General features: G+C 35.2%; 1 protein-coding gene across 1 annotated transcript in view; it reads left to right on the top strand.

Annotated features, from left to right (window-relative positions):
* The window catches only part of TAB2 (TGF-beta activated kinase 1 (MAP3K7) binding protein 2), an 86,273-nt gene that overhangs the window by 15,273 nt on the left and 43,173 nt on the right, over positions 1-27,827 (top strand). Inside the window, exon 2 of the mRNA XM_082855516.1 lies at positions 9,351-9,499. The gene's annotated coding sequence lies outside the window, so the exon portion shown is untranslated. The remainder of the gene's footprint in view (positions 1-9,350; positions 9,500-27,827) is intronic.

Below are 27,827 nucleotides of genomic sequence, written 5' to 3'. Positions count from 1 at the left end.
AATAGGAAAAATGGCTTTCCTCTGGTATTGTTGACACCAATATAGTAAGAATGTAAATTGTTTGGTGCTCTGTTTTAGGCATTGTGGGGAATAAGGCTGGGGCCAGAGGGGGGCGGGGCGCTATATAAAATAATCCTTATTTTCTCTGGGAGAGAACAATGTGTAGTCAGCTGAGTCTGATACAGAGGTACCTACTTCTCATGATTATTGAGAGCATTAAATGAGTGAATACATTATAAATCATTTGGCCCAGTGCTTAGCACATACATAAATGCTTAATAAATGTTAGCTATTCGTTGTTACAAAATTATTATAAAAATAATAAACTTAAAACTTTATTGTTATTCCTTTTTTCATTTGGCTTTCTTGATCCCATTCTTTCCTGCATTTTATCTAACTTTTCTGACTCCTTTGTTGTAAGTTCTTGGTCTTTAAGTCTCCTCTCTTCCTGCCCAACCTCTTTTCCATTATTCCCTTGGTCAATGTCATCACCTTCTACCAAAACTCAGTACAGTCTAATTCTACAAAATCTTTTACCTCTCTTAGGGAGGAAAGTGACATGATCCAGCTATGTTTAGGAGCTAGAAAGCTTGTTACCACTGTGAAATATAGCTTAGAACGGCCTAAGAGTGGAATGAGCCATCAGATAAGAGACTATTGTGTTACTTTGATTATCCAGGTAAAAGATACCTGAACCAGGAGGTTGTGGGACTAGAAAAGGGGATTAATGCAAGAAACATTTGTGGGAGTAATCAGTAGAACTTTGCCAGTGATTGTATATGGTGAGGAAAAGAATTGAAGACCCTGAGATTTCTAACTTCAGAATCAGTGCCCTGTTACTAGCAATTAACATATAGCTATATTATTGCGTGGGAGGCAGTGGGTTGAGTTTTGGATAAGATGACTTAAGGTTACTAGCATGGCACTGTCAGACTATTTATTTGTTCCAGTCCCACCCACTTATCCTTCCCCCTCACTCACTCACTCAGTCTCTGAATTCCATTGCTATTAGTCTAAGAACTTTCCTTTAAGAAAAGTAATTTCTATTTGGTCATAAACAGCACTAGAGATTGAAATGTGTGGAGAGCAGTTCCTTGTTTCCTACCCGCATTCACATTATCCTCCTCTTTTGGGCTCTTCCCTCCGATGAAAAAGATTACTTCGAATAATATTTACCACCATGACTGCTATCACCCACCCAACTTCTGTGATATTGGTATTTAAGTTTTTATATTATTATATAAAGTAAATGAGGCAACTTGGCAGAGCTCTTTGAAGAAGAATAAAACTTCATGAAGTGTTTGTGATTAAAATATTAATCAGTGCGTAGAGTAATACCTCATTCATCTAGTATCATTAGGCAATAAATATTCTACAGACAATTGAAACTTATCCCCAAATCTATTTCTTTATAGATTTTATGTATAGAGATTTTAATGTTATATTTATATACTATGTAGATTATATATATATTTTAATAGCTCCAAATCTTTCTCTTTATAATGTTTTATATGATTTACTGCCTTCTGAGAACATTTCTCCACCCCAACTTTACCTATTCTGAAAGACAGAAACAGCTTTTTGTTCCAGAGCCTCATAATGAGAATCAGGAACCCCAGGTTCTAGTCCAAGGCCTAACAGTAAATTCTTGTGTGAGTTTTTGTTTTTCATTGTTTTGGGGGGGTTTTGGGGTTTTTTGTTTTTTGTTTTTTTACCATTGAATCAGTGGACTCTGGAATTGTGCCTGGCATGTAGTAGATGCTTAGCAAATATTTTTTGAATGAATCATTGTTTTATGCCTACTTTAGCACTGCGTTCCTGATTTATTACTTGGAATTCATTACTGCCAGGTAAATAAGTTTCTGAGTTTTTAATATAATATGACTATCTAGGTTCTGATTGAGGTGAATTATTAATATTAAGCTTAATTTATGAGTCTGTTTTTGCTGCTTAGTGGAATTTTCAGTCCTCTTGATGTATTTTCTGGTACTTAAACTTCCCAAAGAAATTGTCTTCTGATACTTGGTTTATTGAGAATAGTTTCTTTATTGAATACATTCGATGTGCCTATATTATATGTGCAGTGTCCTGTATACAAGCATGTCACCCATGTCCCCAGGGATCTTACACCTTGGATGAAGAGATGCGGAAGTGGAACTCGAAGAAAATAATTACATGTTGGGTCATGAAGCATGGACCCACAGGTACATTAGGAGTTCTAGGAATAGAGAGATCCATGTGAGCTGAAGAAGTAGAAAAAGAATTCGAAAAGGAGATGGAACATGAATTCTTTTCAAGAGATAGTTAAGATTTTGATAAGCATCCAGGTGGAGGAATGATATCCTAAGCTAGAGCAGTAACATAGTCAGGAATGAAAGCAGCGTTGAACATGTTCAGACAAAACCTGACTGAAGTTCTCTGACTGTGGGGACTAGTGGGAAATAAAAGTAGGTGGATTTAATAGAGTTTAATTCTAGACTCCATAACCCTGAAGAGCATCTGAGGAGATAATTTAAAGGAGTCCCTGAAAAAAAAAATCTGTATATTTTTACCAACGAATAACCTGTAACGGAAATTTAATATTTCCTTCCATTATGATTTTAAACAGTAAAGCACAGTAGTATTAGCAGTACCTGTGACATTATTACTAATAGAAAAAAAGCACAGATATTTTCATATTACTTTACTGTTGTGGCTGTCTCTGAGTACAGTTTATGTAGATTACTACTTCAAAATTATAGTTGTTATTAGACCCCTGCTGGATTTTATTGTGTTGAGTGTTAATAAAGAAGCAAATATATCATAAATATGGGTTCTAAAGAACACTTGATTACTGTGCTTTTCAGTATAATTGATTTTCTTTGTGATCATTTATTTTACTCATTAAAAATCATTCTTTTTAAAAAATAATTAGCTATATTTCAGTAAAACTGGCCTTTACCGAAAAGCCGGGGTTGGCCAGGGGGGTGTCCGTGATACCAGTCCTAGTGGAACCAAACTGGAGAAGACCTTGAAAACCACACTGAGGAATTTTGGTTGAAGTGATAAATAGGGGAGCGGCCTAGTATATTTTTCATTTGTTTGTGTTGTTTTAATTACAGAATAAATATGTCAATTTAGAAATTTTTAAAACTTCATTAAGTTTGCAAAAAAGAGAACCTCTTCTTAGCTTACAGTTATAGATAAGGTAACAAAAATTCATCTATAATCCCACAATCACCATCTTTACCCTCTTATTATGTATCTGTTCCAGTTTATTAAGTTCTTGTGCAAAGCAGTGAAATATTTTAAGTGGTTATATAGGAGCCTTTCTTAATCTGCTTGATGGGTCAGATGGGAAGAACTTAATGGCAGGGAGGTAAACCATGGGTCTGGTCGTTTAGAAATTAGATGATTGGGATAGTGTGGTAGCAGTAGTTGTGGAGTAGAATTGGCAATTGTGGTGTTTGGAAAGAAGAACCTATAGGACTTGGTGGTAAATATGGAGGCTGAAATGCATGGAGTGGTGTAAGGGGAAGTATCAAAAAGAAAGTTAAGAATAGGGTGCCTAAATTAGGATTCTTGGAACAATATTGTACAGGTCCGTGATAACTTTTCTGAAACCCTGGGGCCAGCTATGTTTTGGAATTCATAATTTTTTGAATTTTAGAAAGGTAACATGTGTATATATTGTATACTATGTAACATGCCCAGCAAGGTTTGAGGCATCACCCAGTAGTTAAACACTAGTATCTCTGCAGTGAAAAATGGAAATGTTTACAGTAAGTGGCTAAATAAAACCTATAAGTAGCTTCACGTCAGTTCAAAGCAGATTTTTGCCACTACCAGATGAGTTTTGACATGAAGCTTCATAAAAAATCTTTTCAGAACTTTTTAGATTTCAGAACTGTGGAAGTGATTGTGAACTGTACTGACTGTAATATCCAGTGAGGAGAGTCTCAGGAGTTGTGTTTTGAGGAATGTTAGTTATTAAATGGATGAAATTTGAAGCGGTTGAGAAAGGTAAAGGAAGGCAAGAGAAAAGTTAAGGTAATTTCAGTTTTCAGGCTAACAAGAAAATTGCTATTTCTGATAAAAATGGGAAGTTGAAGAGGGGAAGCTAGTTTGGGGAAGAGTTTAAGTTTAAACTTAAGCACAATTAAGAGGAAAAAAAGTCTTCCTGCTTCACATGAGATTCCCTTTTATTTCTCATGCATTCTGTATCATGGGTAAATGAGCTTAAAAGTTTAGAAGTGTTGGAGTAGAAAATTTCCTTTTAAAATGAGCTGTTAATTTTCAGAGCCTATAGACTCTGATGTTGAGATATTAAAGTACTTCTAGCTTGGGAGTTGTTGGAAAGGTATTCCTAGATAACAAAGGGTTGTGGCCCTGCTCACTAGAACAAAACTTGGACAATAGACCAAAAGGAGAAGAGTGAGGTACTGGTCCTCTAACAGGATGCTTGTCTGTATGGCTGAATCATTAATACGGCCATATTTATAATCATATGAATATATTCAGAAGTAGTAATTGGTGGAGAAGCAGTGGTAGCTGACACGTTTTCAGTGCTTAATACATGTACCAGGCACTGTTCTAAGTGGTGTTCCGCAAACAATCTAGTGGTATCTGTTCCTGCCTTGTAGACTAGGTCATGATTATCAACCTAGGTAGGAAGCATTAGGCTAGGTAGTGGTGTGATTTTGATTCCCAGTTCACTCTAAAAATCTGGAAGATAGATAATTAATGCACGAATATATAGAATTGAGTAGGTTTTAACTTTATTGCCATTCCATGATTTTTTTTTAAAAATTACTTTGATAAATGGACTCATACATTAGTATTGTCATATTAGAAATATGGACAAGTATCTTTAACAAAAATGAAACAGGGGCCAGTAATTACTCTTGAAATTTTAGTTGCTTTCTATTTACTGTATATGTATATATTTGTTTTATGATTCATAAGTTTAAAAAGGCAAATTTTGCTTAAACTTTTATTCAAATTCTGCTACTGACTTGTGTGAGTTGAACTTTATATTTTTCTTCTGTTAAATAAAGATGTTGGACTTAATAATCTCTAAGATCCTTTCAACATCAAATTCTATGATTCTGAATGCTTACGTTTCATCAAGTAGAACAGGAAGCTTAAACTACAATTTAAAGGAGCTTCTCCCTAGATGATGCTGTAACTGTAGATGAGATGCCAGAGCAAGAAGTGAGAGAATAAATGTCATAGATTTTACTTATACATCCTTTTGACAAACATTAAGAAGTACCAAAATAAGGAACCTAGGACGCTAGAAGAATATGCAATATTGACCAGAAAAGTTTTAAAGAAGAGAATGATCAGTAAGTATTCAAGTTAGTAATTAATCAATCAAGTTAATAAAATATAGAGGAGGGAACCCTGGACCTGGAGTTAGAAAGCCACAAATACATCTCTGGCCCTAACTCTGCTGCTTATTGGAGTTTTGATAATCAATAAATTGATGTATTTTTCTGAACCTTGCAAATGAGAGTAATAATTACCTAGCCTTACTGGGTGGTTTTCCATGAGCATCAAATGATATGGTGAATTAAAAGTGCCTAGTAAAACTTAAAATATTCTATGGGAACTTCCCTGGTGGCGCAGTGGTTAAGAATCTGTCTGCCAGTGCACAGGACACGGGTTCAATCCCTGGTCCAGGAAGATCCCACATGCCATAGAGCAGCTAAACCTGTGCGCCACAACTACTGAACCTGCGCTCTACAGCCTGCGAGCCACAACTACTGAGCCCATGTGCCACAGCTGCTGAAGCCCGTGCGCCTAGAGCCCATGCTCCACAACAAGAGAAACCACTGCAATGGGAAGCCCACGCACCGCAACGAAGAGTAGCCCCAGCTCACCGCAGCTAGAGAAAGCCGGCGTGCAGCAGTGAAGACCCAATGCAGCCATAAATGAATAAATTTTTAAAGAATAAAATATTCTATGAATTTCCTTTAAAAAAACAAAATTTAACAGTACATTTGAAGATCTAATTGGATTTATTAAAAAAAATATGAAACAAGCCACAAAGTTTTTGCAAAATGGTGGGTAAGGCTCCTGAAGAGGTTATTGGATTTGGTGATTTGAATAAAACTTATCAAGGGATAAAACTTGAAGGCAGATTAAAACAAATTTGAGACCATAGCATAACTACTCAGTAGAGAAGTTTGGCAAGGCACAGATGGTGAGAGAGAGATGTCCTAGCATAGCTTGTTTATTCTTTGCATTGCTATTGCAGTTTTTTGTATGCATGGTTGTGCTCCTTACTAGATTAGGAATAGAGGGCAGGAACTGCAGTTCATTCTCAGTTCCTTGAATAGAGTAGCAGTTTTAATAAACAGCTTTGTGAATAAATACTTGCTGAACAAGACTTAACTGATAAGGAAAGTTTTTGTGGTATAAATGTGTTCATGGATGTATGTTTAAGATGGTTAAGACTTAAAAAGGTTCGTAGGTTGAAGTGAGAGATTGAAAAGAAAGGGTGTTGTGGAAATGTGAAAGAAAGGGATAGGATCTGGAGCCACAAATGAAAATGCTGGTCTTAGCTGATATGAGACTCTTTCCTGCAAAAAGCACTAGATAATTAGCTGTGTATATCAGAATATAGAGAAGAAAAGGTAAGCTTCCTGGTTCTTTTTATAAAGCCACGTAACGTAAAATATGAACATAAAAGATTGCACATCAGTCTCACAAAAGTTGGTGCAAAAAATGCTTAATAAAACTGTCAAATGGAATCTAGCATTACATTAACAGAATAATACTATAACTGAGTAATATTCACTCTAGGAATGTAATGATAAATCAAGTTAAGTCATATTAGTAGGTCACAGGGGCTATGAATATCTTGATGGATATCAAAAAAAAAGGGAAATCAACATTTATTTCTAATAAGAATGCTTAGCGAAACAAGAACGAATGAACATAGCCAAGATTTTATATATCTCAGACCGGAAGCCAGTATTTTGTTACTAGAAATGGTAAAATACTAGAATTCCTATTTTAGTATTTAGTGAAATACTAAATTCCTTTTTAAAAGTCATGAATCAAAAAAGGTCTGGCCAGCATTACTGTTACATAATATTGTCTTGGGAATGCTGGCCAATATAATTAGACCAAAAAACAAAACAGGAGGTGTAATTATTGAAACGGAGGAGGCACATTTATTTGTAGATGACATTTTATATCTGGAAAATCCAAAAGAATCAACTGAAACATTATTTGAGTAATGAGATTTCAATATGATAGTAGTTATAAAATAAAAACAAAAATTAATGGTTTGTCTATAAAAGTGTTTTTCTTGATGTCTTTAAACTGAAAGTCTATCCATATGGGTTAATGAATAGGAATCCTCATTTTTAAATACTTTTTTTTCCTTTTTTTTTGCCTTCTGGCAAAATTTAGTTTAATCTTATCATCTCTAAGTAAATTGCAATCTCTTTTGAGTAAGACTCTTTCTTTCCATGTTAACTTTTAAAAACTATTTGAAATAAAGTTGTAGCAGTGAATACATTTCGAGTAACTTTAAGGAAATTTTTTTTTTCTTTTTCTTTTTAAAATTCCTTGTGGCCTGCGATAATGCTCTATTACTTGGTAATGCCAGGGAAGGTGTAATCTGATCTTTGAACCATATTTGGTAAATAATAATTTTGTGTGGAACCCACTGTTCTATCAGTAAGAGGAAAATTATTGCTCAAATGTAAGGCTTTTCTTTGCCCTTAAAGCATTTCCTGACTTAAAGACCTAGTTAGATCATATATTGATTCCTTTTGTTTTTTAAAAGGCACTGTATCCCAGATCTATAACCTTTTAACCTGTTGACAAACGTATTTTCTCCTTTACTTGGAGAAGGAAGAATTACATGTCTACTTACTTGTTTACCACTAATTCTCTTTATATCCTAAATGTAAATTGTTATATTTTTATTTATCATCAATTCTCAGAACTGAGCGTTCTTACATTTGCTTTGTTCTGAAATCAGTGTTGATGAATCAGTTATATCTCTTAGGATGTGACACAGTTGAGTTATTTAAACCTAAAGCTTGTTACACAGCTGTTGCTTTAGCATTTATTAAAATGAAAGCTTAAGTATACTCATATGTTTAGAACAAAAAAATAACGTTCCATTATGCAGAAAAATGTATTGAATACCTACTGTGTGCCAGGTCATTAGGTGCTAATTCTCATGACAATCCAGTGAGGTGGGGGATGGTATCCCATTTAATAGACCGGAAACTTCTGCAGAGTTTTAGTTTATACTGGAACCAGATTTGAACCTAGATCTTTCTCCACCTGAATATTTTCACCTGCAACATGCCATCACAGAAGGTGGAAAATTGACATTTTTCTTAAAAACTACTTTCATTTTATTTTGCTTTGTTGTGTTTCTAGTTACTAGAAATGCAGGGAGTTAAGTTCTTTGAATCCTTGTCTTCACTACTTTTTTGTCCTGTTACAGTTCTCACAATCTGCCATCATTTGACAGCAGCAGAGGGTTCAGTTTATTTTGACTGCTGTGGGATTGATTCGTTTCTTAGAGAGAGACTCCTAAGGGTATCAGCTCACCAAACATAAGGACATCATTTCCAGGCTCTAGTAATCTAATTAGTACAACAGTCTAACATTTTTAATAGCCTACCATTTCTGTAACCTTTGTAGTTGCAAGTTTTGCGTGTGTGTGTTTTTTTAAATAATGTGGACCTAACCAAAAAAAAAAAAAAAAAAAAATCATTGAATCTGTTTTGGTAATGGAAAAAAGAATTTCCAGTGTGGTTAAGAACCACATCTTATGAGCTGTTCTTTGCCTCCCTCTTTAAGAATTACAAAGTATTTTTAAAAATTGGAACTTGAAATTCAGTTCATTGCTTGGATATATATAAAGCATTTCTTAAGAAACCTCTGACAATTGATTGTAGGAATTTAGGGGAACAATTAGAAGATGATTGGAAATAAGATAGCAAAAGAGAAGACTGACCTGAAAATGAGGACTTTACAATTCCAGTTTTACCAATGAAAGTGAATTTATTGTTCTTTTTCTCGTTCTTTTATACTCTGTGGTTCCATATTGGACAGTCTACTGCTAAAAGCCAATAGAGATTTCATAAAGGCTACTGTTTTAGTTTCTAGAGTTAGGAGTTCAGAGTGGAGTTGTGTAGATTAAGACAATGACTGAACTAATGCAAATAGCATCTTCTGGTAACTTGTAATTTAAGAGATTCTTTTCCACTTAAGAATATTTCATGTGAGAGACATTGGGGACTACCTCACTGCTATTAGATCTCAATGTTATCTGGTCACGTTTCTTGTTCTGCCTACCCCTAGTTTACTCTAGTTTCTCTTCTGCTTTCAAGGCTCCAGACCCAGTTCCTGGACCTGCCCTGGAAAAGAAGTATCCAGTAGAGATGAGCTCACTGCAGTTACTTAATTAAAAATTTGTAAGCTGCAAAAATGGCAATGGGCCAATCAAGAACAGCTACCATTTGAATTTTTCTATTTCCAGGTATGCTAAAGTCCATGGTACCAGCCAAGCTTAGCCATGTAACTGCCTTACTATGAAATCTATAATAACCAACACTTTACTTTCAAAACTTGTGGTCATCTTGCTTTAAAGTTTGGTAACATCCCTAACACCTAGATAACATGCAGCTAGTATTGACTTTAATGTACCTTTGCCTGAATATTTCTAATTTAACTTGTTTGCTAGTAGTAGCAAACTAATGCAAAAACCATTTAAGAAAAATAAATTTGACATGCTATTGAGTTAAGCCCTGTAAATCTCCAAAAAGTACTCTGGTCTTCATTGAAAAGTAAACAGTAACCACAAAACTGTCTTCCTTTAAGAGGTTCACATATGGTACAAGTAGTTTAGAGAATTAAATGAAACCAGTTCTCTGTCCTGAGATCCTCAACTATTCTGCACTACGAATGCCTTCACATAAAGAGTTAATATGGCTTTCAAAAATTGGAAGAAGATTCCTAGATAGAATCAAGTAACGTATTATGTAATACTTTCGCCTGAAGAATTTAATTATATTTTAAATGTAAGTATATAACTAGTATTTGCTATGTTTTTACTTGATTGCTCAAAAGAAACCAAAGTCATTAGTAGTTGGAATGTCGTGAAATTTAACAACAAAACTAAAAACTAAGGTTTCTTGCTACCTTAGATTTTAACCGAGAAAAAACCACTTATGAATGGTTAGAGGGCTGAGGTCACTTAGCTTTTAAGGACATTTACTGCTTTTACCAATTTGTATAGATTTAGAAATAATTAATCCGTAAAAGGTGACTTTATTTACTAAATGGGTAGATGACCTTACACATCCTTTGATTTTAAAGTTCAATTCAGTTAGGTTAGAGATTACCCAAAATTGAACAGAGGAATTTTATATCCCAGTTGTGATTTCAAAAGATGATTCCAATATTCTAGCTTATGCTTTGTATTCCTTCCTCCAGTGTTAATGTGTAATGAATTTAATGTCAGCCAGTCTTGTCAGCATTAGGTCACTGATTATGTGCCACTTCATTTGTTTGGTATGGAAATAATTATATCTCACTGAGTGTTGAATTAGGACTGGAAAGAGTTAACTACCAGAGTTACTATAGGGTCATTACCACTGGTTGGTGAATTGAAGGGGAAATTAGAGAGAATTGCTTCAGAATTTCAAGTTGTACTGGTTATCACTGGGGCTATGAGTAATGGTGAAAGTTTTCTACATTATTAAATGAAAATTGTGTATAAAACACTGTGCTAGGCACAGTAGGGATGTAAAAATAAATAAAACTTGCTTTCAGTCAGTTTACAAACAAGTGATACAAAAAAAGTATCATAATAGAGATAAGCAATGTACTTGAGAGTGCCAGAGAGAATCAACTTTGTAGAGAAGGTAATATTTCTACAGAACCTTGAAGAGTAGATAGAACTGTTTAGCGAGAGTGACAAGAGTACTCCTAAGTTATGGAAGTCAGAGTATATAATATATTCTGAAAATTGTGAGCACTCCAGTGTGCCTACAGAATAGTAGGGTACAGAAGGAACATGATGGGTGATGGAGCTGCATCACACATGCTTTCAAATGTCTGATGAAGGAGTTTGGATTTAGTTCAGTAGGTAATGAGAATCCATTGCAGGTTTCTTAGCATTGGCACACTTAAGTCAGTGAGGCTTTTGAAAAGCTGACTGCAGTACAGTAATTGATAAGGTTAGAGATTAGGCAGTAGGAACACCTATAAAGGACAACACTTATTGTTATGTGATTGGGCATTATGTGTGAAGAGTTTTACCTGCAGTTTCTCATTTAATCCTTACAAGAATGTTGTAAGAAGTAATTGAAATAATACAGGTGAACAGCGTTCATCACAGAGCCCAACCTGTAGTGAGTGCTAAACCAGAGTGATTATGCTATAGGTTCAGAGGAGAGTGCTCTTGTCCACCTTTATGTATGGACGTTTAAATCTCGTCTGTCAAGACTCCTGATGATTGAGCGTTGTTGCAGTTGCTAACTGTATCGGTAACAGTTTCAGCATTGATAACATAGGCTTTGAGTTATTTGAAAGTACATTGAGTTGGCTCAGTTCAGGTACTTGCAAATAATTCTTTCTATTCTGCTCTTACTCTCCTACCCACATATCAGAATACAAGTAGTGTTATGGGGAAATATGTAGGAAATAACTTTATAGGGAAAATATTCTGCTTTAAGCTCAATTGTTTATGCTTAATTATACAAGTAATACATGAATATATATCCTTATAAAAAATTCAGACATAACAGAGATGACTAAATCTCCTTGGTCCATCTTCCATCCATGTGTCCCTTTACCCAGCCGGCTCTCATTAGTGTGTATCCTTTCAGAGCATTTCCTGTGCGTTCATATAAAAGTAATCTGTTTAAAAATTTTTTTGTATTCTTTTTTTTTTAACACAAAGAGTATCATTATACATGGGTTTTGCATCTTTTTTCATTCAGTAATGTCTTATAGGTCTTTGCATATAATTACTTGGATATCTTACTCCACTTTAAAAAAAAGTTGTATGATGTTCTTTAGTAAGGCTATACAGTAATTTATTTATTCATTCCTCGATGGTCATTCAGGTTGTTCTTTTAGTAATATACACTCCAGTGACATCCTTATATGCTCCTCTTTAAACACATGTGTTTGTCCATAGGTTAGATACTTTATATTGTTATAGATAGAGCTCTGGTACTTAATGATCAGCAACAAATTTCATTTACAACTGATTGCGCTAGCACTGAGTAGTGACACCACAGTTGAGAACTGCTGGCCTAGAATACTGCTCTGCTACTGACTTAGTTGGAACTGTAGATATATCTCTTAATACGTCTTTCCATCATTCTCTTCAGTTAAAAAGAAAAAAAAATGGTTTACCTGTTGTCTTCTCTGCTTCACATGTGGGGAGGATGAAGTAAGATAACAAATATATGCTATAAGAAGTCCAATATAAATCTGAATTCTACTAATTTATATCTCAGAAGCAGGGACCATATTTTATTCATCTTTGCATGTTTAGAACACATACCAGGCTTATAGTGGACAGTGTTTGTGGAATGGATCCCAGATATCAAGGTGAACCAAAAAGTAGATCATATTTATGAGAAAGTTCCAGGCCACTATAATTTTCTTAGATCTTTTACATTATCTAGAATCTGTACATTTTTCACTGAAAACTTTCTACCTTTTTAGCCTTATCTCACTTACCCTTCTACACTACAGCTATAATTCTTCAAATTTATTCTTTCATGGTCTTTCCCGCAACACAAACAGTAGTCAGTGATATCCTGCAAGACTTTTATGATTCATCTGTAATGGCTAAGTTCAAGCACTACATTCTTTGTGAAGTTTCTCCTGCCTCTCCTTAATTCCTAAGTTTTAGGCACTTCCTCCTGATCTCCACTGCAGCTTATACACTGCTAAATGGCACAGAGTGAATGTTGCTGAATGAATGCATGCCCACCTCTGGGACTTGGTGGAATGTCACAGAACCAGGCAGGGCTTGGAACTTCAGAGATAAATTATCTGAATCTGGAAAGTGAGAGGCATGTTGTTCTTGCTGACTTGTGGGATTCAGCACATATGGTGCAGAGGAAAGCAATTAAGATCATCTATGATATGCCTGTGCCTACCCTACTTCTTCAGCCTCTTCCTTTATCACACTTTTTCGCTGTTAGTCTCACTCCCTGCACTTCAACATTAACCAGCTTCTTGTGGTTTTCCAAACTTGCCATGCATTTAAAGTCTTTGCCCAGACAACTACTTATGTTTGAAATATTCTTGCCGTCTTGCCTGACAATCTAGCGAACACATTTTTATCTTCCAAGACCCAGCTTAGGTGTTGCCTTCTTTATTTTATTTTTTTTTAATTATAATCTTGTGATCGTTTTGTTTTTCATGTCATCATTCTTTTTTTTGAATTTTATTTATTTTTTTATATAGCAGGTTCTTATTAGTTATCCATTTTATACATATAAGTGTATATATGTCAATCCCAATCTCCCAATTCATCCCACCACCACCATCCTCCCCACTACTTTCCCCCCTTGGTGTCCATACATTTGTTCTCTACATCTGTGTCTCAATTTCTGCCCTGCAAACCAGTTCATCTGTACCATATTTCTAGGTTCCACATATATGCATTAGTATGCGATATTTTTTTTTTCTCTTTCTGACTTATTTCACTCTGTATGACAGTCTCTAGGTCCATCCACGTCTCTACAAATGACACAGTTTCGTTCCTTTTTATGGCTGAGTAATAGTCCATTGTATGTATGCACCACATCTTCTTTATCCAGTCGTCTGTCAATGAGCATTTAGGTTGCTTCCATGTCCTGGCTATTGTAAATAGTGCTGCAGTGGACATAGGGGTGCAAGTGTCTTTCTGAATTATGGTTTTCTCTAGATATATGCCCAGTAGTGGGATTGCTGGGTCATATGGTAGTTCTATTTTTAGTTTTTTAAGGAACCTCCATACTGTTCTCCATAGTGGCTGTATCAATTTACATTCCCACCAACAGTGCAAGAGGGTTCCCTTTTCTCCACACCCTCTCCAGCATTTGTTGTTTCTAGATTTTCTGATGATGCCCATTCTAACTGGTATGAGGTGATACCTCATTGTAGTTTTGATTTGCATTTCTCTAATAATTAGTGATGTTGAGCACCTTTTCATGTGCTTCTTGGCCGTCTGTCTTCTTTGTAGAAATGTCTATTTAGGTCTTCTGCCCATTTTTTGATTGGTTTGTTTGTTTTTTTTTTTTAATATTGAGCTGCATGAGCTGTTTATATATTTTGGAGATTAACCCTTTGTCTGTTGATTCGTTTGCAAATATTTTCTCACATTCTGAGGGTTGTCAATTCGTCTTGTTTATGGTTTCCTTGGCTGTGCAAAAGCTTTTAAGTATCAATAGGTCCCATTTGTTTATTTTCATTTTTCTTTCCATTACTCTATGAGGTGGATCAAAAAAGATCTTGCTGTGATTTATGTCAAAGAGTGTTCTTCCTATGTTTTCCTCTAAGAGTTTTATAGTGTCCAGTCTTACATTTAGGTCTCTAATCCATTTTGAGTTTATTTTTGTGTATGGTGTTAGGGAGTGTTCTAATTTCGTTCTTTTACATGTAGCTGTCCAGTTTTCCCAGCACCACTTATTGAAGAGACTGTCTTTTCTCCATTGTATATCCTTGCCTCCTTTGTCATAGATTAGTTGACCATAGGTGTGTGGGTTTATATCTGGGCTTTCTGTCCTGTTCCATTGATCTGTATTTCTGTTTTTGTGCCACTACCATATTGGCTTGATTACTGTAGCTTTGTAGTATAGTCTGAAGTCAGGGAGTCAGATTCCTCCAGCTCCATTTTTTTCCCTCAAGACTGCTTTGGCTATTCAGGGTCTTTTGTGTCTCCATACAAATTTTAAGATTTTTTGTTCTAGTTCCGTAAAAAATGCCATTGGTAATTTGATAGGGATTGCATTGAATCTGTAGATTGCTTTGGGTAGTATAGTCATTTTCACAATGTTGATTCTTTCAATGCATGAACATGGTACATCTTTCCATCTGTTTGTATCATCTTTAATTTCTTTCAGCAGTCTTATAGTTTTCTTTTGTCTTTTGTCTCCTTAGGTAGGTTTATTCCTAGGTATTTTATTCTTTTTGTTGCACTAGTAAATGGGAGTGTTTCCTTAATTTCTCTTTCAGATTTTTCATCGTTTGTGTATAGGAATGCAAGAGACTTCTGTGCATTAGTTTTGTATCCTGCAACTTTACCAAATTCATTGTTTAGCTCTAGTAGTTTTCTGGTGGCATATTTAGGATTCTCTGTGTATAGTATCATGTGATCTGAAAACAGTGACAGTTTTACTTCTTCTTTTCCAATTTTGTTCCTTTTTTTTCTTTTCCTTCTCTGATTGCCGTGACTCGGACTTCCAAAACTATGTTGAATAATAGTGGCAAGAGTGGACATCCTTGTCTTGTTCCTGATCTTAGAGGAAATGCTTTCAGTTTTTCACCATTGAGAATGATGTTTGTGGTGGGTTTGTTATGTATGGCCTTTATTATGTTGAGGTAGGTTCCCTCTATGCCCACTTCCTAGAGAGGATTTTTTTTTTTTTTTTTTTTTTTGCCGTACGCGGGCCTCTCACTGTTGTGGCCTCTCCCATTGCATAGCACAGGCTCCAGACGTGCAGGCTCAGTGACCATGGCTCATGGGCCTAGCCGCTCCACGGCATGTGGGATCTTCCCAGACCGGGGCACGAACCCGTGTCCCCTGCATTGGCAGGCAGACTCTCAACCACTGCGCCACCAGGGAAGCCCACCTGGAGAGTTTTTGTCATACGTGGGTGTTGAATTTTGTCAAAAGCTTTTTCTGCATCTATTGAGATGATCATATGGTTTTTATTGTTCAGTTTCTTAATATGGTGTATCACATTGATTGATTTGCATGTATTGAAGAACCCTTGCATCCCTGGGATAAATCCCACTTGACCATGGTGTATGATCGTTTTAATGTGTTGTTGGATTCTGTTTGCTAGTATTTTGTTGAGGATTTTTGCATCTATATTCATCAGTGATACTGGTCTGTAATTTTCTTTTTTTGTAGTATCTTTGTCTGGTTTTGGTATCAGGGTGATGGTGGCCTCGTAGAATGAGTTTGGGAGTGTTCCTCCCTCTGCTATATTTTGGAAGTGTTTGAGAAGGATAGGTTTTAGGTCTTCTCTAAATGTTTGATAGATTTTGCTTGTGAAGCCATCTGGTCCTGGGCTTTTGTTTGTTGGAAGATTTTTAATCACAGTCTCAATTTCAGTGCTTGTGATTGGTCTGTTTATATTTTCTATTTCTTCCTGGTTCAGTCTCGGAAGGTTGTGCTTTTCTAAGAATTTGTCCATTTCTTCTAGGTTGTCTATTTTATTGGCATATATAGTTGCTTGTAGTAATCTCTCATGATCCTTTGTATTCCTGCAGTGTCAGTTGTTACTTGTCCTGTTTCATTTCTAATTCTATTGATTTGAGTCATCTCCCTCTTTTTCTTGATGAGTCTGGCTAATGGTTTATCAATTTTGTTTATCCTCTCCAAGAACCAGCTTTTAGTTTTATTGATCTTTGCTATTATTTTCTTTGTTTCTATTTCATTTGTTTCTGCTCTGATCTTTATGATTTCTTTCCTTCTGCTAACTTTGGGTTTTGTTTGTTCTTCTTTCTCTAGTTCCTTTAGGTGTAAGGTTAGGTTGTTTTTTTGAGATTTTTCTTGTTTCTTGAGGTAGGCTTGTATTGCTATAAACTTTCCTCTTAGAACTGCTTTTGCTGCATCCCATAGGTTTTGGATCATATTGTTTTTGTTGTCATTTATCTCTAAGTATTTTTTGTTCCTCTTTGATTTCTTCAGTGATTTCTTGGTTATTTAATACCATATTGTTTAGCCTCCATGTGATTATGTTTTTTCGTTTTTTTTTCCCCTGTGATTGATTTCTAATCTCATAGAGTTGTGGTCAGAAAAGATGCTTGATATGATTTCGACTTTCTTAAATTTACTGAGGTTTGATCTGTGACCCAAGACGTGATCTGTCCTGGAGAATGTTCCCTGTGCACTTGAGAAGAAAGTGTAATCTGCTGTTTTTGGACGGAATGTCCTATAAATGTCAATTAAATCTAGCTAGTCTATTGTGTCATTGAAAGCTTATGTTTCCTTATTAATTTTCTGTTTGGATGATCTGTCCATTGGTGTAAATGAGGTGTTAAAAGTCCCCCACTATTATTGTGTTACTGTTGATTTCCTCTTTCATAGCTCTTAGCAGTTGCCTTATGTATTGAGGTGCTCCTATGTTGGGTGCATATATATTTATATCTTTTTGGATTGATCCCTTGATCATTATGTATTGTCCTTTCTTGTCTCTTGTAACATTCTTTCTTTTAAAGTCTATTTATCTGATACTAGTGTTGCTACTCCAGCTTTCTTTTGATTTCCATTTGCATGGAATATCTTTTTCCATCCCCTCACTTTCAGTCTGTATATGTCCCTAGGTCTGAAGTGGTTCTCTTGTAGACAGCATATATATGGGTCTTGTTTTTGTATCCATTCAGCAAGCCTGTGTCTTTTGGTTGGGGCATTTAATCCATTCATGTTTAAGGTGATTATCGATATCTATGTTCCTATTACCATTTTCTTAATTGTTATGGGCTTGTTTTTGTAGGTCCTTTACTTCTCTTGTGTTTCTCACTTAGAGAAGTTCCTTTAGCATTTGTTATAGAGCTGGTTTGGTGGTGCTGAATTCTCTTAGCTTTTGCTTGTCTGTAATACTTTTGATTTCTCCGTTGAATCTGAATGAGATCCTTGCTGAGTAGAGTAATCTTGGTTGTAGGTTCTTCCCTTTCATCACTTTAAATATATGATGCCACTCCCTTCTGGCTTGTGGAGTTTCTGCTGAGGAATCAGCTGTTAACTTTATGGGAGTTCCCTTGTATGTTATTTGTCATTTTTCCCTTGTTGCTTTCAATAATTTTTCTTTGTCTTTAATTTTTGTCAATTTGATTGCTACGTGTCTCGGTGTGTTTCTCCTTGGGTTTATCCTGCCTGGGACTCTCTGTGCTTCCTGGACTTGGGTGGCTATTTCCTTTCCCATGTTAAGGATGTTTTCAACTATAATCTCTTCAAATATTTTCTCAGGTCCTTTCTCTCTCTCTTCTCCTTCTGGGACCCCTATAATGTGAATGTTTTTGTGTTTAATGTTGTCCCAGAGGTCTCTTTGGCTGTCTTCATTTCTTTTCATTCTTTTTTCTTTATTCTGTTCCATGGCAGTGAATTCCACCATTCTGTCTTCCAGGTCACTTATCCGTTCTTCTGCCTCAGTTATTCTGCTATTGATTCCTTCTAGTGTATTTTTCATTTCAGTTATTGTATTGTTCATCTCTGTTTGTTTGTTCTTTAATTCTTCTAGGTGTTTGTTCTTTAATTCTTCTAGGTCTTTGTTAAACATTTCTTGCATCTTCTCCATCTTTGCCTCCATTCTTTTTCCGAGGTCCTGGATCATCTTCACTATCATTATTCTGAATTCTTTTTCCAGAAGGTTGCCTATCTCCACTTCATTTAGTTGTTTTTCTGGGGTTTTATCTTGTTCCTTCATCTGGTACATAGCCCTCTGCCTTTTCATCTTGTCCATCTTTCTGTGAAGGTGGTTTTTGTTCCACAGGCTTCAGGATTGTAGTTCTTGCTTCCGCTGTCTTGGTGTTGCCTTCTTTAATTAATCGTTTCCATAAACTCTCCACTTCCCTCAGAATTGATGGGTCCCTTCTTTGTTTCCCATGTATACTGCAGCACAACTCAGTTACAGTTCAGTTATTATATTTACTTGTTGATGTATTGTTTTCCCCTACTAAAATGTAAATTTCTTGAGTGGAGGCAACTGTGCTTTTATTAATTTTAATATTTTCAGCACCCATTATCATATAGAGTGACTAGTAGACACTCAACAAATGTTCATTGAGTAAGCAAAATATGTATACTATATAGTACATATGCAAATATAATATATAACAATAATATATTAGAAAATGTGTCATTTCATAAATCAAAATATGAAGTAGATGATCACTTTCGTATATTTTTGCAGTTCATATTTCTTATTATGGAAGTCTCTAGATTTATGGATAAGCATTGTATAATGAGATTTCTGGTTCTTTATTCAACTATATTATACAATTAAAAATATTGAGTATTCTCTAAGGGTATCTATAATTGTTTGGAGAATTGTGAAATAGATTTATATGTAATAAATCTGTTGAGATAGAAGTTTCTGTACAGTTTTGAGATTATTCTTGACCATCTAATATAAAATTCATTCCCCATAACTATAACAAGATTAATAGCCATCTTTTCAACAGTTTTGTAGTGTTAGATTTGAAAGACTGGCACATAGCTTAACAAAAAACAAAATTACTTTATTTTAGAGAGTTGATTCAATTTAATATTGTTTCACTGTTTTAACCACTCATTTTAAATACACTATAATTTCTTTGAAGATTCTGAATACTGTTATAGTAATGAAATCTTTCTTTTAAATGTTTTCCTTTGCACATAGATCCTTATGTCCTTTCTCCATTAGCAGGCTTAGCAGTCTCATGATTCACCACAGTTGTCAATTACCAATCAAGTGTATGTATATGATTTTAAAATTACTGATTTAACTTTTTGTTAGTTATTAAAGGTTTTGGAGATCAAGAATAACTGTCCATTTATACTATGTCTAACTCATGAAGTTAATCATCACACTCTCAGTGCCATAACACACACACATACCTATCATCTGGCCAGCAGTCTACGCTGGGGAGAAGTCAGCTAAGGGCCATGACAGTAGAAAGAAGATGGGCAAAGTTAGATGAGATGAACAGAAAAAACAGGGGTCAAGGAAGGGGTTGAAACTACATGGCGAGATGGTGAAACTTCTTATAACTTTTTCTGAATCTTCATCTTAAAATGCCATTCTAGATTAATATTGTAACCAAATTATTATAATTTTCACATGTCACTGCGACTGTTAGTTCATTCCAAATGTTTATGGTTGATGTAAGATGTAAACTGGTTCTTTCAAGTGCTTTCATTTCTTTTTCTCCTCTTTTTTTCCCTTTTACCCATAAATAGGAGCTTATTATATCACATATTTATATCATGTTTTCTTTTAAAGATATTTGCATACAGGATGCATTATCCAAAAATTACATTAAAAGGGGCTCACTCAGAAGTAACTTTGTTTCCATCTTAAAGCCCTAATGTATTGAAAGATAATAATGGGGTATGAATTGGAAAATACATACAAGGTAGTTAGTTATATAATATGTTTTGATGGATTATAACCATTCTGCCTTAGATTTATTGCACTTTTCTTGATCCTTAGAAAATGGTAGCACTCACCACAAAACCACAATACATAAATTGCCAAGTGCGGCTGACTTGCACATTCCTTTTAGAGGAACTTATAACTGGTAAGCCTTTTAACCATAAGAAATGGTCAACATTCAATGAACTTGAGGCAGTGTATTAAATGAGAAAATTGGGAAATTTTTTTTTAAGAGGAGGTAATGTGGATCATTATGTTACTTCAGTTATTAATATTTACTGTTTTTCTTTAGAAAATAAATTACTGTAGGCTTATAAAGTTGAGAAATACATTTTCTGGTAACATAATCCTTTGTTCCCTTTAAGCTTTTAACTAACACTAAATCTGAACATGATAGGTAACTTAAAGTAAGTAGCATTTAGGTGACTAACTTGGTGTGTTTCTGTTATTTTATTTTTGCAAATATCTATGTAAAATGATTCAGTATTACAGCTGTTTTATGCTAAAGTTTATGCTACAGGTGAATTATACTTATCCTGTTTTTAATTGTAGATGATGATAGTATTTGAATTTTAGGTTTTTAATTGCCATAGCTATAATTCTTACATTTTAAATCTTAGGAAAATAACTTGATATTATAGAATTTGAGGGTAAGTGAGTTTGCTTTGCCTTAATAAAGATGTAATATCATGCTCCAAGAAATACAGTTCTAAAAATTTGCTGTTGAAGTTAATTTTGAGATTTTTCATTATTCAATTAATGGCATTTGTAAATTCTTTTAAAGTTAATCAGATGTGAAGTGCATCAACGGTTACCTACTTGGCATTTGATGAGATACTTACATACTACACCAATAATGAAAAAGGTATTTTAAATAGTGTATATAATTAGGAAGGTAATACTTTTTTTTTAAGTTTAATTCTGAAATCTTCATTGAGGCCAAAAAGTTTCAAAACTTGCTTTAACTTTAAAAAAGTTATAGCTAACTCACTGCACAGTCTGATCCTGTCAGCCAGTCCACAGAGAGACACAAGTTAAAATTAGTAATAAGAAACTGTTAACATCATATTGACAACCAAATATGTAAGTTGAAACATTCTACCTTCCAATTAGACATCCTGGGGAATTGAGTAACCGTTGTTGAGGTCAGGGGCTTTGCAGTACAAACAGTTCTGTTAAAATTTGACATATGTGTTCCTAAAAAACACCATACTATGGAAAATAATACAGTCAAAAAATAAAAAACAAAACCCTACAAGACTTACGGGAAACATGGAATTGGGGTACAACACTCAAAATGTCATCAGTGAACATTTAGAAAGATAGGAACCTTAAAAATCATGATAGTATAGTTTTACACATGTTAAGTGGCTAAGAAATATGTAAATACTTGTACAATATTTATACAAATAAATATTGTATTTTGCTTTTAAACCCTCCTGAAGTTTGCCTTGTAAAAGAAGTTTCCACATAGTTGTGGAAGCTTGTTATTGTGAAGTGGTTGAAGAAGGGTTTTCTGAAATCACAAGGGAAGTTGAACACAAGTTGTGGGTGGGTGTGACTGATTCCACGAAGATGCAGTGAGCTGAGGTAGCTGGCAGATGGTTGAGGTGTGTTCACATTCACATTTTGTGTATTCACATGCAGCTTGTTTCAGCTGAGTATGGTTTTCTGCATTCACCTAGTGTTTCTGGCAGATAAAATCACAGCAAAATTCATTTAGTGTTCAAATTGTTCCCTAACTTATCAATTGCATTGAAACAAATTTACAGTTTCAAAACAAGTATTACAGCAGCACTGACATAGCCGGGGGGGTAAGGCAGACACTTTAGTTTGGAGGGATAGCTACCATTTTTTATAGTAGTCTTTAATCTAGATGTATTCTGATCTGTATTTAGAGATTTATTGCAGCAATATTTTTTGAACATCTACTACTTGCCTTACACTTTCTAAGTGTTTAGGGTACAGCAGCGGTGAACAAGGTAGTCTCTCCACTTTGAAACTAACATTACTTGTGTAAAAATTTCTGTTTGTTGTCAAGGGTTAGTTTTAGGAGGTAAAATTGGATAGATGAATGGAAGAGGAAGTCTGGTAAAAGGAGTCTACTGGGCAGCAAGGCTTTTCTCTAACCTCTTAAATATATATACTTTTATAAGACAATTTCCTAGGGTTCTATCCAACTCAAGATTCCATTGTTTATAGAAAAAATTATCGTCTCTGGAAGTCACTATGGAAATCAGAGTTAAATTTTAGGATGGTATATATGGTTAAAGTGGAAAGACCTCCTTCTTGTCCACAAGCTAAAGGAGAATCCTAATGCAGTTGAGAAGTGAATTTTAGTTTTATATATTTCATCCTATTTCTCTGTGATATTTCAACATGAACTGTATTTTTTTTTGTTATAATAATTAAATTTGTTCCAGCAAAACTCAACCATGTACAAACTGGGCAAAGATAAAATATGTATACCAGTTTACATAATAATACTAAACCGTTAGTGTTAACTCAAAATCTTCTATGATAAAGGCCACTGTACACTTGCAGCCTTCATTGGCCTTTCTCGTCTTCTCTTGTAGATACTCACCACCCCAAACTCCTTCTTCATAATTCCCTTTCCTCCTGTCCCTCCTTCGTTTAGCCAGACAGGTGACTGACTCACTGTCTCCAGAACCTGCCCAGTATTTGGTTGCCTTGCTTCATACTTTAACCTTATTTAAGTACCCATGATTCAAGACCCTCCCACACCCTCCCTCAGCCCAGAGAGCCCTTTAAACACCTATAGCACAGTTTATATCACTTATCTGGCACTTATATGCAACCTGATATTTGGTTTTCAGGTAGCTTTATCTGAGTTACCTAATTAAAACAAATTATTTGTCCCATATACATGGGAAAGGAAGGCCTCAAAGGCTCAGTCAACTCCTTCAATATTCTGCAGCCAGAGTGGCCTGCAGCTGTGTTTGCTAAGGTTTTGTTCCTTTGTACTTTGTGGAAATTCATGATATTTAGAATAAATAATTATTACTACTAGTGTTTGTAGTTTTTGCTACAGGCCAGGCAAGTGTAATACCATTAATTTTCACTGTGTTATCACTAATCCTGTAAATTCTTGGAGTTTCCTTCATTTTACAAGGAAGAAATGATAGTGTTAATGGCTACCATTTACATAAGCTATTTTATTTACTTGTTTGCTTGCTCTGTGTTCCTTTTTATTATCTTATGTGTATTACTCAAAATCATGTGAGGTAGCTACTCTGTCATCACCATTTTGTAGGTGAAGGAACTGAGACACAGAGGAGTTTAATGATTTGCCCAAGAAGACACTGCAAGTAAGTGACAGATTAAATTTCATAAATAAATGAGCACAAATTATAGAATCCTAGAATTTATACTTAACCAGCCATTTAATTGTCTCATCTTATTAAATGAAACAATGCCCACTAATGTAGAAATTGAGGGTGAAATATTTAGCAGTGTTATTTCTGTTTTTAACTATTAATATGTTCTTTTGCCAGAAAATTTTAGAAACAGATGGTTAGAGTATTGTTTCTTGAAATTCTACTGCTTAGGAAAGTTTTAAGCTTATCTGAGAGTTACATTTAATTTATTCATTGATTTCTTTTTTTTAATAAGACTTTAATAATAAAGGCCAACACTTTGTCAAGTTTAAATTACATAAATCTAAGTAGTTTATATAAGATACATTACCAGTTACTCCGTTTTTATTTATCTTTTTATAAATTAATTTATTTACTTATTTATTTATGGCTGCATTGGGTCTTCGTTGCTGCACGCGGGCTTTCTCTAGTTGTGGTGAGTGGGGGCTACTCTTCGTTGTGGTGCACGGGCTTCTCACTGTGGTGGCTTCTCTTGTTGAAGAGCACAGGCTCTAGGCACACGGATTTCAGTAGTTGTGGCATGCGGGCTCAGTAGTTGTGGCTCGCAGGCTCTAGAGCACAGGCTCAGTAGTTGTGGCGCACAGGCTTAGTTGCTCCGTGGCACGTAGGATCTTTCTGGTCTAGGGATTGAACCCATATACCCTGCATTGTCAGATGGATTTTTTTTTTTTTTTTTTTTTTGCGGTACGCGGGCCTCTCACTGCCCTGGCCTCTCCCGTTGCGGATCACAGGCTCCGGACGCGCAGGCTCAGCGGCCATGGCTCACAGGCCTAGCCGCTCCGTGGCATGTGGGATCTTCCCGGACCGGGGCACGAACCCGTGTCCCCTGCATCGGCAGATGGACTCTCAACCACTGTGCCACCAGGGAAGCCCTGTCAGATGGATTCTTAACCACTGCACCACCAGTGAAGTCCACTCCTTTTTTCTTAAAAGTTAGATCTCTGGGAATTTTGCTTTCCTCCATCATTTATTTTGTATGGTACCTCCTGGCCAGGAGCAGTCAACTTTAATCTTTTACATATCGGTATAGTCATAGTTTGGGGGGTTTGTTTGTTTTTTAATCTCTTGTCAAGGTTTGTTTAAAAGTAATACATCTCATCTAAATCTATAATTTCAATAGAATAGTAGTGTTTACCCCTATCCCCTCCCCTCTCACTTCTCCCCATTTATCCTGGGGTTAGAATTGCGAGAGCTTTGCTATTTTCTTGGACTTGATGGAAAGCCAGCTTTTGGTCACATATGGTTAATATTCTACAGTTTTTTCATTAACAACACACACACTTTTCTTCCCAAAATGCTACTGGGGAAGGACCTTGGCAATATAATCCACCCCTCATAATAGATTAAGTGTAGGCTAACAGTATTTACAGGAAAAAGTAATATAAATACTGAATATGGATTTAAGCAAAGAATTGTGAAATAAGTATTGGGCAGATGGACATTAGAGTGAAGAAGCATGGTTATATTATGGGATGGGAACTAAGTTATAAAGCTAACTCTTCATTTTCCACAGTAGGAAATCCATAGAAAATGTATAAAATTGAAAAATCAAGAAATAGCCCTATAATCATCTTTGTATAATGTGGAGAAACAGCTCAGTGTTGACAGTGGAATATGGAATAGGATAAAAGTGGAGAGGCATGAGAGGAAATTGCTGGTTTCTCGATAAACTTTGTAGTACTGTTTGGCTTTTAAAAAACTATGTACATGTTTTCTTCTTTAAATTTTTATTTAATTTTTCATTATAGGGTATATCCTTAAAATAGTTCCGGAACAAAAAATTAAGATATTTTAAAATCAATTTTTGTATATAATGTTTAGTGTTTGGGCTGGAAGGAATGTTGGCCTTTAGGGAAAAAATTAATAATGACTGTATGATGTTTTATACATAATATAACCAAGAATATTTTTCTTTGACTGTTCTTAAATTATATGGCAGGATTGTCTCATCTATGCTCAGATTTTAATTAATGCCAGCACCATAGATGCCTCTCAAATGTTTATCTGCAGCCTAGACCTCTCCTCTGAGCTCCAGGTCCATATATCCAAACTCCCTCTGTGATATCACTGTTTTGAGGTTTTAAAGGTACCCTTGGCTCAGTATGTTCAAAACTAAACTTAGAATCTACCCCTTTGTTTTCTTGGACCTTTTCTGTTGTTCCCTAGTTTATAGATGGGACCACCATCTGAGCAAATAAGAAAGCAACCTTTATACCTCCTTCTTTACCCCAGTATCTAATCCATCTCAAAGTTCTATTAAATTTTACTTCCTAAATATCCCTGAAGATTTTCCTTCTACTCACTGTCCATTGCTATCTCTGCAGTTACAAGCTATTAACTATTTCATGGTTACACTACAGCATTTTTCTAACTGGTCTTCTCATATATTCTTTTGCCCCTTTTCTCTGTACTATAGCCATTCTTCATACATGCAGGTTTTCTTGATCATGTCACTTTTCCTGCCTCTGAGCTTAAATCTATCAGTGGCTTCCCATTACCCTGAAGCTAAAACCTCCAAATTTTAATGGCCCAAAAGGCACTTCACGATGTGGCCCCTACCTTTTTCTTGCTGCTGCTCTTTATAGTTTTTCCTCATGTACTCCCTTCCAGTCTGTTTTTGAATGATGTGAAACGGATGAAAAAGACTACTGTGTCAGCAACAATGTAGACTGAGATAGCAGGCAGCAGATCTGGTAGCAGGAGGCAGACAGAATATAAAATAGTGGACAAGTTAAAATAGTTACCTAAATTATGAGCTTGTTTTGATGTGCCTTTAATCCAGGAATGTCTGTGACCTGGAGAGCAAGGGTATAGACTCTAATACTTGTATCTCCAACATGGTATCTGCTGCATACTAGGCACTCCTTAAATTCGTGGGTTGTGGATGGTGATGATAGTCTAATTTTAAATATCCAGTTACCTCATAAATGCTCAAATTTTGATCAGACCTATAAGTTCTGTTGCTTTTCTTTATTGTTGTTTTTTAATCTGAAGACTGTGGTCTCTTCTTGTGAGTACAGTTAAACCATTATTTGTGTTATACTCTTACAGTCCTGGAAGAATTCACCATGGTAAACAATAGTGAAAATGAAGACTTGATAATTATCATAACGTGAAGTCTGAGTGAGCCATTAACTGATACTTAGTACTCTGCACTGTCATAATATTGAGAGGTCAGAAATAAATTGCTTACATACTCTAAGAAAGGAAAGAATATGGCACATTTTGTAAATCTTTCCAGTATATTTACGGTTGGGTTTTGTAGTACTGTGTATACTCTGCTACTGTTTAGAATCCTTAAGAAATTATTCCTCCTAGATCATTTGAGCTGGTGGCAGGTTAGGTGCCAAAATTTTGCACCTACTGTTAGAAGCATACCTATAAAGTATGACTTCTTTATTTTCTCAGAAGAGTAGTCATTTTGCATCTTAACCATAGAAAATATATTTTTGTTTATTATTAGAAATAATTTTCCAGATTGAGTTGTAAAGTATTTCTTGGTTTTCCTTTCGTAATTAAATAAATACCTGTTTGTTTCAGTAATGTGTTTAGTTGTAAAACTTATTCACTCACCCACAAAGGCTATATTTAAAAATAGTTATCTTGCCTTGTCCTTAAAGTTTACTTTTGCCGGATGCAGGATGTGGGTTGATTGTTTATTTTCCCTTTCAGCACTTAAATTTTGTCATTTCAGTATCTTCTGGACTCCACTGTTTTTGATAAGAAGTCGGCATTCATTTGAATTGTTGTTTCCCTATATTTCGTTTCTTCGGCTCCTTTCAAGATTTTTTTTTTCTTTGGTTTTCAGCACTTCGACTGTTAGGCCTCTCTGTGGTTTTCTTTGGCTTTTCCTGTTGAGGGTTTGCTGATCTTCTTGATCAAGATCTTTTTGTTTGTTTGTTTGTTTTAAAACAGGCTCTGACCAGTTTTATTATAGAAAAATTTTGCATGATTTACTTTTCACTAATCTGTTTTGGCATGCTTCTAATGATATCAGAATCACCTGGATCATTGATAGCCATTGTGCATATTCTTTGGTATTTCCCGCATGCTGTGCCCAGTTCAACATTATTGCCACTGTAGATAGATACCAGTT

This window comes from Leucopleurus acutus (assembly GCF_964270905.1).
Source record: "Leucopleurus acutus genome assembly, chromosome: 15".
Lineage (NCBI taxonomy): Eukaryota > Metazoa > Chordata > Mammalia > Artiodactyla > Delphinidae > Leucopleurus > Leucopleurus acutus.
This window is presented reverse-complemented; position numbering and strand designations above follow the sequence as displayed.